The following is a 14,467-nucleotide window of genomic DNA, read 5'->3' as shown; positions in this document are numbered from 1 at the left end:
TCCTGCCTCCGCTGATTTATCACAGTGGACTTCGAGTAACACCCTATGGCTCCTCCTTTGATTCCAGTGTATAAAATAAGGTGCTAAACTGCCATTCTCTGGAGCATTTCTCAATCCATTGAGGTATTGCTTCCTGGCAATTGTTATCGATTTGGCTCAAATAAACTGACCAAATATTTTCTGCAGGTGTGAATGTTTCTTATGTTGCCAGCAGGTAAATGGGTGGCAGTCGGGTCACATGGGCCTTCACTAAGAAACAAAACACTTGTTCCAGCTGATGCGGCTCATTGGGTTGAGTGCTGGTCCCTGGTTGGGGGCATGTGAGAGGCAACTGATGTGTTTCTCTCCTTCCCTTTCTCCCTCCCTTCCCTTCTTTCTAGAAATGAATGAATAAAAAGTTGAAAAAGAAAGAAATGAAAAAGAACGACTCTCTCTGGCTGGTGTGGCTGGGTTGGGTGCCACTGTGTGTATACTGAAAGTTCACAGGTTTGATTCCTGGTCAGGGCATATACCCAGATTGTGGATTCAGTCCCTGGTCTGGGTGCATAAGGGAGGCAGCGGATCAATGTTTCTACCTCATATTGATCTCTCTCTCTCTCTCTCTCTCTCTCTCTCTCTCAAATCAGTGATTTTATCCTCGAGTGAGGATTTTAAGAAAAAGAAAAGAAAACAAAAAAGTAACGCTGGATCATTTCTAACCTACAGGCTATCACGATGCATGTTCCGCTATTTAGAATAAAATTTACATGCAGTGGAGGGCACACCATACACCCTCCGGTTTCACAATCTGACCATGAGATGGGTTCTCATTCATTGGTATGATTATTGTTATTTTAGTGTGGCCTATCTACTTCCCATTGGAAGCACTGAAGTGTTGATCATTATTAATCTGATTTCTGCTACTTGTGCAATTGGCAACTGTAACTTTAAGGCTTTAATCAGCCTAAAGCCGTAAGAACACAACAGTGTAAATGACAATTACCACCTAAAAATGCCCAGAGGCCCGGAGGATGGTAAGAGTGTTGTAAGTAGATTTCCTGTGCCTCGGCAGCCTTTGCAGGGGGCCACATTTTTATGGCACTTCAGCTTCCATCTCAGTGAATATATTTAATAGTCCTTGTTGGGTTAGGGGGTAAGCCTACTTCCATAATTGGGTTCTAGTATTTTTACATAACATTTCTTTTTCATTATTCTTTTCCTTTAACCTTCTGCAACTTCTCTTATTCTCAGTTTGCCTCTTATTACTCATTCAGGAATAGCCAACGTATTAGGACAAACTACTTCATTTTAACTTCTCTCAAAAACACACATATCCCTTTCCTTCTTTCTGCAATAACATTCCTATTAAATTTCAAATGAGAAACCATAAAAACAGTGCTATGGATAATACAAAAGTTATACACTTTCAGCAGTTACAAACACTTGGGCTGTATAAGAACGGGGTTTGGGAAAAGCCCAAAGGACAAGTGTAACTATTATGATGACTAATATTAGCAGACAGGTAAAGGCAATCGAACAGTTTTTTTTAAGTTAACACCAGGTTGTGAGAAGACAGACTTGTGGATGCTTGGAACAGCTGTTTGCCTTTGACGTGGGCAGCTTCGTGTTCTTGTTCTCAAAGAACCTTTGATGTCCACTGATAAGGTTCCTTCAACAAGGCTGCAGAGTCTTCAACTAAGGTCTTTTCCAATGGACAAAATCTGGTTGTAAGTCATGGTCTTTGAAAGCTTCGTCTCCCGGGAGCACACTGTGAAATGAATCGGTTACTCATTTATCAATTTCTTTAAGCTGGTTAATAAGTCCTTGGGACCTGTGATTTTTCCAGGATTATACAGATAGAACATCTGCTATACACTTTATGAGCTACAGTAGGAGGTTTCCAGTAACATTGTTTAACCCATGATATCATCTTTTCAGGCCCCCAGTGCATTAGCTCATGCCCAAGTTGAAGCGTAGGTAACTGAGCCCCTATAGGTAAGACTGGTTTCTGACTGGATCTGAACTATATCTGTTTATCTGGGTCAAAGGTTTCCATTTTTGTTCCATATCCTCTTTTCTTCTTCTGCAGCTATAAAAGAGAGCCTTTTACTGCTTCAACATAAAGAAGAAACATTCTTAGGTCTATTGACCAAGGTAATTTGGCTACTTATTGCTGCTTGTCTAGTTGCAGCCTCAGCCAAATTATTTCCTTTGGCTTCCATGGTGAGCACTTTAGAAGGTCCTCACATTTTGATAATTGCCAATTGTCTTAGTTGGATGTATAGCATCTAATGATTCTGCAACCCATTTTCCATTCTTTATGGGCTGTCCTGAGGAAGTTAAGAAGCCTCACTACTTCTACACTATTCCAAAGTTGGGAGCTACACCAAAGGCAGAGAAGCTATCAGTGCAAAAATCAGCTATTTGATTGATCTTTGGCTGATTGACAAGCTTGAGTTAAAGCAATTAATCCAGCATGTGGGCCAGATCATGTTCAGGTAAATAAGAACCTTTGTGATGTCTGCCATAGAAGTTATTGCATGTCTGACTTGGTAATGTGCCCCATTCATCTTTCAGATAAGATTCATCTATAAACCAAATTAAATTAGCATCATCAGGAGTTTTCTGTAAACCACTTCTAGGAACAAGGAGGTGGTTAATAAGCACAACACAATCGTGGATGTCTTCATCCTGCAAAGAAGGGAGCAAAGTTGCTGGGTTATGATTGTTTTTACATTGAGTTAAAGTAATACTAAGTGCAAAAAGCCGGAGTACTTCAAGAGAAGCCAGGCGATTGATGGAAGGGTTTAGTGTGGTGAGAGTTCGGTGGGGATTCAGCAGAATGCAGAACATAAATAAAGGAGCGCCCATAACTATTTCTTCTGGTTATTTGCATAACACGGCTGTAACAGGGATCGCTGTCGTGCAGAAAGAGAGCCCTTTTTTCCTGAATCTAACTGCTGACTATAACATACAATAAGTCTAGGATAATACCTGTGTTTCTGAAGTAAAATTCCTGAAGCATTTCCTTTATTTTCATGTATAAAAAGAAATAAAGCTTATAAAAGGTATCCCAGCATGGGAATTTTAGATAATACATTCTTTAGAGCTGTTACAGTTTGTTTCCCTTTTGGGCTCCAATGGGTCAGGTTGACCTGATTTTAATAAGACATATAGAGGCTGGGCCATTAACGAAAAATTTGGAAACTAATTGTGTCAGAATCCAGTAAGACTCAGGAAACCTCTAAGTTGTTTTTTATTGTTTGGCTGTTGGTTTTTAGACGAGGAAAGGATTTTACTCCTCCAGTAGTCCATTTTTAGATATTAAATGATCAAGGTATTTCACTTGGGGTAAACAGAATCAAAGCTGTTACAGTAGGCAGCTAGTTGCATAGTAACAAAAGAGAAGGGAGCCACACACCTAACTGAACTGGATAAACCAAGAAGGGGCAGCTTCCCCAAAACTACAGGGAACAGATGCTAATCCCCAACTAGGCACAAAGGACTGATTTTCCAAGCTCCCCAGGGAGCAACCAGCCTGTTCCTTCAGATTAATGGTGGATGTTGGGGGATAAAGACTAAGGAGGAGCCCTGGCTGGTGTGACTCAGTGGATTGAGCACAGGCCTGTGAACTAAAGGGTCAGCAGTTCGATTCCCAGTCAGGGTACATGCCAGGGTTTCAGGCCAGGTCCCCAATAGGGGCCGTGCTAGAGGCAGCCGTACATTGATGTTTCTCTTCCTCTCTTTCTCCCTCCCTTCCCCTCTCTCTGAAAATGAATAAATAAATAAAATCTTTAAAAAAAAAGACTAAGGAGGAAATTGGAAATTCCTTTGCTGGGCACATGCACAGTAGAAGCCAGATTGCACAGGGGGAGATCCTTTTACTATGAGACATGCACAATAGAAACAAAAATGGCAACCATAAAGTGGAGTAAAGAAAACTCGGGGGGAAAAGCAGCTAGATTAAGGGCGTGAAATCCTGGAAGATCCAGGAAACAGATTGGATAGGGGGAGATACCAGCATAGCCCTGGGAAGATCCAGGAAATATACTGGATAGTTTGAAAGAAAGCCTACTCTCTCCCAAGCCCGAAGAAATATAATCAAAGCTTAACAAAGGTGCAAGTCTCATGCTCTCTCTCTTCAGCAGCTGTGTGGGCCAAAGTGTAACAGGGGTGGGATGAAGGTCCAGAACTTGGGGTACAGGCCAAGAAGTCCCCAAACCTTCACTAATATGGCTAGGGAAAGGGGAAGTGGAGTAGGGTCATTGATAATTACTTTGCACATCTAAAGAACTTGGCCCGTGTTTTAGTAATGCTAATAGCTGTGCTTGTTAACAATAGCAGCAGAAAAAGGCAGAAGCTACCAGAGTACTGGCAGAGGTAGCCGATTGTGGGAGGAGTTGTAAATGAAGTTTTGGAGGAAGACCTGCACTGGGATTTAAACTCAATTATGGAGCAGCCATGCTGTCTTGGTCACGTGGCTTGAAAGGATGCAGAAGGACCCCTACCAGCCCACCAGGAGGAGGGACTATGCAGTTTTGGATTAAGAGCAGCATCCTAGCTGAGCACAGATGAATGAGAGAAGCTGAATTGGAATCTGCCTAGCTGAACTGCAGACTTCTATTTCTTTTCCTGAGATACAGTTCCCCTGACTGGCCTGGTTTGGCAAGGGGAGGGAGGACTGTGTGTGTATGGTTATTTAATTTTAAGGGACTTTGGGACTTAAAAACAGAATCTGCCATTATTCTGAAGCTTTATAACTTTTAAATAAACTGTTCCTTTTCTTTTCATAAGTCTCTGGCATTGGGAGTCACATTTTTTTTTTCAGTGGCGGGCAATAGAAACCAGAGTGGTTCTGTTACAAAAGTGCAGCAATGATCGCAGTGGATAGAAACAGAGACTAAGCTAGACTACTGGAGCCTCAGATGCCTGGCTACCAGCACTGGCAGCTCTGGGTCCCGGCCCTCCTCCCTGGCATGGTGAACCCAAGTGCAGGCCTGTGGTTCCAGAGGCCAAACTTCTTCTGCAGCAAGACAGAGCTGAACCACCTGCTCATGGATAAGACATCACCTAAGCCCTTCCTTTATTATTACAGTACTTCAATAAATCTTTCCACTATACCTCAAATCCTCCTGTGTGTGACCCCTGAAGTGCATTTCCTGTGATAGCGTGGAAGAATCTTATTTTCCTCCAGCAACATTTTGGGACCTGGGTCCCTTTATGGCTAGCTGCTATAATAGGTAAATTGTGTCTTGGGAGTCTCATAAAGTTGTCTCTCGCTATATCGTGGTTCACTTATTGTGACTTCACTGAATCATGGGTTTTTAAAAAAAATTATCTAATTCTGTACTGCAGAGTTTTTGCTATATTGAGGGATTCTGCAGTATATAGGTATTTATATAATATTTATCATTTTAATTATTTTTGCTTTAAATTTTAAAACAATATGAAAATGTTAATTCAAACATATTAAAAATATTAAATAAAATAAAACACAGTATGTATTTCATCAGCGAGCGAATGCCCTACTGTACACAATGGAAATGCAGTACTTCACTACTGCTTGTGCAAGTTTGCCAATGTGAGATTGTATATGGCACACTATTGGCTGATGGACTGGATGGCGACCAACCACAGCACTGTGCTCTGTATCCTGGGCGCTGATTGGCTCAGTGACCTTAGCATTGGTCTGTTGCTCTCCCACAGTGTGCACATATGTTCAGCATCTCTCCTTGTCCACTTTACAATGATGTCTGATCACTGCATGTACTGTGGCTCTGTGGTGTTGTGTTTTTGTGAAATTTTTGTAAAAGTTTGAATTTATTTCAGGCCCTACAATGCCACTCAAACATTCCATGCCTTCTAAGGCTTCTGACAGTAAACCCAAGTGCCAGCCAGAGGAATATGCTTACTATCAAAGAAAAGGTGGAACTTCTCGACATGTTAAAGGAAGGCAAAAGCTACGTGGCTGTAGACCGCCATCATGGAACCAACAAATCTACTGCTCGCTACATAAAGAAAGACGAGAAGAATATTAGGTCTATGGCAACAATGACTTTTAACAAGACTGCAAAGTGGGTGGTCACTCCCACAATAAGTCCATTGTGAGGATGGAGTCTGCACTGGCCCTGTGGGTAAATGACTGCAAGAAGAAAAATATCTCGCTGGATACCAACACCATCTGGACAAAGGCCAAGAAACTTTATGATAGTTTTGCGGAAAGCACAGATGTTCATGACGATCATGAGGATGAAGACGAGGACGAGGACGCAGAACTGTCCAGTGCTTTTCCCACCAGACCAACCCCATTCAGTGCCAGCAAGGGCTGGTTTGACAAATTTCAGAGACTCTTTGGACTCAAGAGTGCTTATCTGCATGGAGAAGCTGCCATTGAGTATAAAAAGCAGTGCCAGCAACTCCCCATAACTATGTTCATTACTGGACAAAGACATCAGTTACACCTACCCCTTTAGCAGAAATAAAAGTTATGGCCCAGGGCAAAGATACTGCACCACCTGGTGAAGTGCCTGATGAAGTGGTGCCATCAGAAGAGCTGTGATGCTCTTCTTGGCTGTGCAGTACATTAATCTTATCGTCATCACCTTCATCATCATCAGTACTGTCCAGTTACATAGTTCACGATCTTCATGAATTCAAGTTGTAGTATACTTCACTGGTGAGTAACCATATAGAATTTTATATGTTGTTAAAATTACATAGGCTTAAGAGTGTAGAAAGTGTTTAAGAACACATGAAGTGTTGGTAAGCTTCCTACTCAGTTTTATTTTAGGGCTGGCTTTTTCAAATTGGCAATTAATTAATTGTGCATACAAAATTAATTGTACATACAAACTGCCAATTAATTAATTAATTAATTGTGCATACAAAATTAATTTAGATGTCAAAAGAGCTCCATTTTGGCCATCTTAAGTTGATATTACTTCTAGATACCTCTTCTGTAAGCAGATGCAGGAAAGGCTCCCTGTGAATTATACATCTACAGGAATATTAATAGGGGCTTGGGGCTTGTCAGCTTTGGTGGCATGATTTCCCATGTTAATTTTAGTTTTTTTTTTGAGATCCGCAGAGTCTGAAGAAATTTCAAGGTATATGGGTGGTGGGTTGAAGTATGCTGCTTTATGGGTTGAGCTACAAGGGCCATGTCACCTCCCTAGCTACGTCAACCCTTTGCGTATCTTGTTCTCTCCCCAGCTAATACAACTGTGCTAATACAACTTTGGTTATATAGGGCGCTATATAACCAAATTTTTATGTGTGTGTCCACAGACAAATCGATTATTTAATTATAGCTGTGTTGTAATTCCCCATGGGGCCCTGCGCATTTTGAGAGGTGCCCTCTGACAACACCACGTAGATTCTCAGTCACCTAAGAATACCTGAAATTTGAGCTGGAGGCAGTAAATGCCCTTTATCTCTGCAGCTGAACAAGTTCAGAGTCATTTATCCAGCAAAATGATTTGTTCAGACTCTTGGTAAACAATTCCAATTGAAAGGCCAAAATTAAAAACCAGTCACCCATTGTTTCCCTCTGTCTCTGAGTTATCTCAAGCCTTATTCTCAGCTTGGGTTAGCTCAACCCTTAACCTTTAGTGCTACCTCAAGGATTTTTTTTTTTTACTTTGTAAGAATAGCTCAAAACTAGGGCTTCCTACCTTGAAACAAGGAGGTCTGGAATTCTAAGAAAAACTCACCCAAGTTTACTCAATGCAAAGCAGGGAGCTAGTGGGGCACAATGGGGCCCCGCTGGCACCTGGCACCAGGTCCAGGTTGGCAGGGTGGTCCTAGGTGGGTTTCTTTAGAATCTTGCTGACTATGCCAAGGAAATATTGATGTAAAAACATCCAAACCTATATAGATGGCCAACAGACATATGAAAAGATGCTCAACCTCTCTAATTATCAGAGAAATGCAAATTAAAGCCACATTGAGATACCACCTGTCAGAATGGGTGTCAATAATAAATCAACAAAAAGTGTTGGCAAGGATGTGGAACAAAGGGAACCTTTGTGCACTGATGGTGGGAATGCAAATTGGTGCAGCCACTATGGAAAACATTATGAAGTGACCTCAAACAAATAAAAATGGAACTCCCTTATGATACGTTGATCCTACTTCTGGGTATATATCCAAGGAAACCCAAAACAATAATTTAAAGAGATATGCACCCTTATGTCCATTGCAGCATTATTTTTACAGTAGCCAAGATATGGAATCAATCCAAGTGCCCAACAACAAACCAGACAACTGTATTAAAAAGTTGTGAGATTATATATATATATATATATATATATATATATATATATATATCAACCATGGAGGGGGGAAGGAAATCTTACCATTTGCAACAGCATGGATGGACCTATAGGGTATTATACTCAGTGAAATAAGGTAGTCAGAGGAAGAAAAATACCATATGAGTTTACTTAAATGCAAAATCTAAAGAATAAAATAAAAATTTTAAAAAACAGAAACAGATATAGAGACACAGAGCAAAGTGATGGTTGCCAGAGGGGAAGGCTAAGAGACTCTTAGGGTGGTTGGTGACAGCAGCTGTGAAAGAATTCACAAAGAGAAGAAAAGGCAGTGGGCAAAGTTTATTCACTTCCCAAGAATGGAAAGGGGCTAGGTGTAAAGAAATGCACCAGCAGCGAAGAGGCTTTGAATTTTTATTGGATTATAAAAGGGAGGAGGTTTGTTGTTGTGATGGCTGGGCTGTTAGAGGCATTGTAACACAGGAGGTTTGGGTTGGTTTTGTGTGAGCTATAGTTCCAATGTTATCTTCTGTCTGTGGCTGTAGGGAGCAGTTAGCCATGTTCTGTTCTTGCTTCCTGGTAATTTCCAGTCCTGAGGACATAAGCTCAGAAGAGAAAAATGGCAGTCATGTGTAACAAGGTCATAGGCCTGCTTGGCAGATGGTGCTAGAATAGCAAATGGCACCAGCTTCATCCTTCTAGGGACTGGGTAAAAAAGGTGAAGGGATTAAGAAGTACAAACTGGTAGTTACAAAATAGTTATGATATATATAAAGTACAGGGAATAGTCAGTAATATTGAAATAATTATGTGCGGTGCCAAGTGGGCACTGAAAATATTGGAGGGATCATTTTCGTAAAGTATATGATTATCTAACCACTATGCTGTATACCTGAAATGAATACACAATACTACTGAATGTTGATGGTAATTGAAAAAAAATTTTAAATATGTCCAAACCTGTAGAGAATTTTTATGAGTCATTTGAGCTAAATTGATGACAATTGTCCAAAAGTAAAATCTCAACAAACTGAGAAAATAATCCAAAAAATGGCATTTTAACACTTTTTTATACATTATAATAAAAGGAAGAGATGTAAGAGGGGGTTACATGAGACTTAGTGGTAGACTGGAGAGGTGGGAGAAAGCAAAGCAGGAGAATCTCTCAGAATGGATAAAGAATAAAACAGAGACACATGCTCTCTTACACCTGTGAGTACAGGGCAGTTAGCATTTACAGCACAGAGAGATGGTGTCCGGGAACAAGATTACAGTGGTCTCCAGCTTTGGTGGTGGGTGTGCCCTGAGGGGTCTGAAGATCACCTTGACATTTCAAAAGGATCTGATCTCAGATGCAAAAGGACAATAGGTTCACTTAAAGTAAAGAATAACCTTTGTGAAGAAAACAGCAGATGTAGGATGTGACCGCTTGCAGCTCTTTTTTAAAAAAATGTTTATTTATGGACTTTTATTAGAGAGAGGAAGAGAAAGAAGCATCCATTTGTTGCTTCGTTTAAAAAGATTTTATTTATTTATTTTTAGAGAGAGGGGAAGGGAAAGACAAAGGGAGAGAAACATCCATGTTGGAGTGAAACATTGACCGGTTGCCTCTTGCACCCCATCTGGGGACCTGGCTCACAAGCAGCGACCTTTTGGTTCATAGGTCAGCACTTAACCCACTGAGCCATACCTGCCAGGGCTGTGACCCACTTGTAATTAGGTATTTTTATGCTCAACACCTTCCTATGTGGTTACTTTTGGTCTCTGAGTTTGTAAGGCCTGGCAGGTGGGCCTCCCCGAGCTTGTCAGGTTTCATATGTTGGCCCCCTTTTTGTCCACATAGATAACTTGTCCGGGTTTACACTGTCAGTTCAGTAGTAAAACCAGGATTCCAAACCTGGTGGTGCTAGACCTGCAACACCTCCCCGGCTTCCTCTTCATTCAGAGGAAATAGTCCAGACAGTGTCTGTGTCAGGAGGCCAGGCATTCTGGAAGTTAGTCAGGCAGCAAATGATCTGCTCTTCCACCTTGGCTTCTAAATGAGGAAAGCCATGGTCAAACCCCACAAGATGTCAGGTGACAAAAGGTATCGGGTTCAGGGCATGGCCCTCCTTCCTTGACACAGTGGATTTTTCCTTTCTTGGGAAGCAGCTTCAAACATTTGAACCCGTCTGAGTTTCTCCAAGGGCCACTGATGGGGCCTGGGAGAAGGGAAGCAATTCAAAGCTTGGTTCTACCCCTCTTCATTTGGGTGACGCTGGGCCACAACACTCTACTGAGGAATGCTTAGAGACCATTCTCCCTCCCCTGGTCTTCCCTCCTCTGACCGGCTGCTCACCTGCAGACTCAGCTTATTGATTCCTTCTCTGAAACATGTAGTGATCCCTAACTCCCTCCACAGTGTACCCGCATGCTCTGGGCATCAAGACCACTGCACCATCTGGGTCTACAGTCTCCAGAACACTTTTCAGCCACACCCCACCAACAAAGGTGGAATTGTATCCATGGGCAACCTGGTCAACCCCTGGCCTGCTTCCAGACAGCTACTAAGTAGGCACAGTCCTTCCAGAGCGTTTCCATTTTCTATATTTTTAAGGTAAAATTTATGGTGGAATGCACAAATCATAAGTGTATAGCTGAACGAGTTTTGATATATGCAAACACTCCTGTCACCCAAGATACCCCTACCAAGAGATAAAACACTTCCACTACTACCATCCACAGAAAGTGCCTCTTCTACCAGCTAGCTCCTCCAACCCAGGGACCATGTCAGGCTGCCCTTGTGACCTCAGGACCCAGCAGAGCACTCAGCAGTTAATAGACACTTCAAAAATAAAAAAAAAGTTTTTATTGATTTTTTTAGAGAGAGGAAGGGAGGTGGGGGAGAGAAGGAAAGAGAGACATCAATCTGTTGTTCCACCCATTTATACATTCATTGGTTAATTCTTGTATGACTGGGAATCAAACTCACAACCTTGGCATATCAGGACAATGGATCTAACCAACTGCGCTACCCAACCAGGGCCAAAAATTTTTTATTGATGTTTTAAATAGAGCAAAATCCCCACATTCTAGTACTGCTCTAGCCTCTGTCACTTTGGGAGAGTTGCTTAAACAGGTTCTTTGCCCTTGAAGTGAGAACCATACCCCAGCCCTCCTACGTTAGGAAAATGGGGGGTCTGCTGAGACAACCTGTGAGAAGCGGTTTGAAAAAAGGCCTGAACATGTGCAAGAGCTGTGATCATTACCATCATCATTATTATTATTTAACAGTTTTTAATGAAAGCTGTATATGAGATTACTCCTGCAACTTCTCAATTGTTTTGTCCTTATATTTGCTCTTTTCCTTTCCTACTTGGTGAGATTTAGCTTTATGTTTAAGAATCTTTTTACAGTCTGTCTAGCTTTAGTCTCGTGATGACCACCTCGCTGGGGTGAACGCCACACAAACAGCTGTACCATTAGCACGCTCCCACCACACCCATTCAGTGTAGGGGACGTGTTTCTTCCGCACAGCTGGACTACGCCAATTTGCTGCTCTTTGCAGTGTCCTTGTGCAACCTGAACATCATCCTTTCAGATGGGCACAGATCAAACATTGTGCTTCTGTCTCAGCTCTTTTGAAAAAGAAGACATAACCTTCTTGTGAAGAACTATGTGGGAAGGTGCATTGAAGTGCCTCTTACGGTTCTTGCTCTGGTCAGAAATCAGAAAGGGATTGAACTTCATTTTGGCCGCTGGTGTTTAGCGATGGCCGAGAATGGAATGAGCAACCATTATTACTAATAAACTCCTACTTCTAGGACAAACATCCAGCTGAAAGTAACCACAAAAGAAAGGCATCAGACACTGACTTCCGGACTTGGCTGCTTGGGCTCCGGCCAAAGTCTGAGGGTGCCAAAGACGGTCAGGTTTTTTTCTTCTCTGCCCGTGGACCCAGGCTGTGAACTGACTTCCAGGGCCACGAATTTCCTGAAATTGCAAAGGATTCTCCCCAAGCTGTCACACAGCCTTCTCTGAGCCTCAGTTTCCCAGTAAAATGCAGGTGCTAGACAAGGACAATCTCTTCTGGCTCCTCCGACTCCAGCTTAGAAGTTTAGGTTGAGTTGTTGCCCTTCCTCAGCCTGTGGGGCTGACAGGGATCTGTCACAACACCTAAAAATTCCAGCAGCAAAATCCCCCAGAATATTCCTTTGACGGCATTGACTCACAATGCTTCTAGTGCTTAAATCTGATCTGCAATGAATTTTTATAGATTGTTGCAACCAGTTCTGAGGAATGGCCAGGGGTCTGGATGGCCAGTTTTTTTGTTTTTTGTTTTTGCATAAAGCTCAAGGTTTGAAAGCGTTTTGTTTGTTTGTTGTTATTTTTAAATAGCATCTGCTAGATGCTCAGAAGCACCCTAGACAGTGACACTCTGGAATTCCATGGTCACTTCTTGGAAAAGCGGCACTGTCCAGTCTAGTAGGAACGAGTGGGCCAGGAGGAGCTCAGGGGGAGCACTGTGACGGCAGAGAAGTGCACAGCGACTGGGGCAGGAGGGGCTGGCTCCCAGGGAGGACATGAGAGGGCAGCGTTACCTCTCAAGCTTAGGGTCACACAGGATCCTTCCACTACTGTAAGGTCATGATAAGAGTTAAGTGCTGACACTATATACCAGGCACTGTCCTTTATATAATTTTTTACCTAATCCTTCCATTTACCCTCTAAGGTAGACATCTTATTATCTTCATTTTACATATAAAAAAGTGAGGTAAAAATAACTTGCTCCAAGACTCACTAAGTAAGTGGCAGAAAATGGGTTGAGAGTGAGGCGGTGGGGCCCCACGCCTTCCCTCCCAACCCTCACTGCTCTCAGCCCCCTGAGGTGTAGGTGGGTGGAGATGGGCGCCCCCTCCTCTCCCAAGACCCACACTGCTTTCAGCACCGAATGCCAGTGCCAGCTGGGTTTCTGCTCACCCTCTAGATACCTTGTGTATGTTTTTTTCAAGTTTTAATTCAAAATATATTCACAAGCAGTTGCAAAAATAGTATGGAGTATTGATACATGCTACAATCTGGACAAACTTTTAAACATCACTGTAAGTGAAAGAATCCAGTCACAAAAGACCACATATTATATAATTTTATGTGTATAAAATGTCCAAAATAGGTAAACCTACAGAGAAATTAGTGATTGCCTAGGACCGGAGGGAATGGGGAAGTTCTTAGGGGGTGACCACTAATGGATTCAGGTTCCTTTCCAAAGTGATGAAAATGTTTTAAAGTTAGATTGGGGCCATGGTTGCACTGTGAAATATACTTAAAAACATTGAATTGTACACTCAGTGAAGCTGTCAAACAAAAAACAAAAGGGCTTTGAACCTTTGAGAGGCAAAGCCATCCTTGACCCACTTGCACCCCACTTAAAATAGAGAGATCCCATGTCTCTATTACCCAGCTTCTCCTAGGGAGGTCCTCTTACATAACTATATTAAGTGTACCTTCCTCTTTAAAGTGGGGATCCTGAAGGTCCAGAGCCCTTATTTCAGCACTTTAGGTTCAGATCCTGGTAATAATACCTCACCCATCCCCTGGGCTTTACAAAATACCCGACCCCACACACAAACACCATTTGACCCTCAAGGCAAGTCTGTGAGCCAGGACCGCCTCATTACTCGGTTTTCTTGGTCAGGAGATGCTTCCTCTCACCCCAAACTCCCTCTGTAGGGTTTGCCAAACTTAGCAAACAAAAATTTTTATCTGTCAACCCTGTAAAGCACAATAGTTCTAATGTGCCAGCCAGTCCTTGGTGGGTCTGCTCATCATTTTAAGGCAATATTGATTACAGACTTTTGAGAACTGAAAGGGCTCTGAACCCTCTCTTAGACCAGCCTCACCCTTTGGCCTGGGTCCAGGCCAAAGCCTCACTTGGGCCATTTTCTCTAGCCTTTCTATTTGTGCCTCAGTTTGCCCACCTAGAGGCGAGTCCAACATTCCCCTGCAGATATATCGCAGGGTGACGGGCCGGCGGGAAGGCCAAGGGGAGCCCGCTGAAGTGGAGAGTCCCACTCCAGGCCTTCTGTTAGGATTTAGGCAGGCAGGAAAATGAGGAATAAGGATGGTACCTCTCTGGGTTTGGCCCTCGTACAACTTCCCCTCCTCCCAAGCCGGGGCTAAAATCCCAGCAGGGGTAGATCGCGACCTCTTTGCCAAGCCCAAGTCCAGTGGACCTT

The 14,467-nt window shown here is 42.6% G+C and overlaps 1 pseudogene; it reads right to left on the bottom strand.

Annotated features, from left to right (window-relative positions):
* Positions 1 to 11,550: 11,550 nt before the first annotated feature.
* LOC119059890 (60S ribosomal protein L26-like) lies at positions 11,551 to 11,981 on the bottom strand (annotated as a pseudogene).
* Between the last annotated feature and the right edge of the window lie 2,486 nt (positions 11,982 to 14,467).

The sequence above is a fragment of the Artibeus jamaicensis genome, unplaced genomic scaffold (assembly GCF_021234435.1).
Source record: "Artibeus jamaicensis isolate MK-2021 breed Jamaican fruit bat unplaced genomic scaffold, CSHL_Jam_final contig_384, whole genome shotgun sequence".
NCBI classification, from domain to species: Eukaryota; Metazoa; Chordata; class Mammalia; order Chiroptera; family Phyllostomidae; genus Artibeus; species Artibeus jamaicensis.
This window is presented reverse-complemented; position numbering and strand designations above follow the sequence as displayed.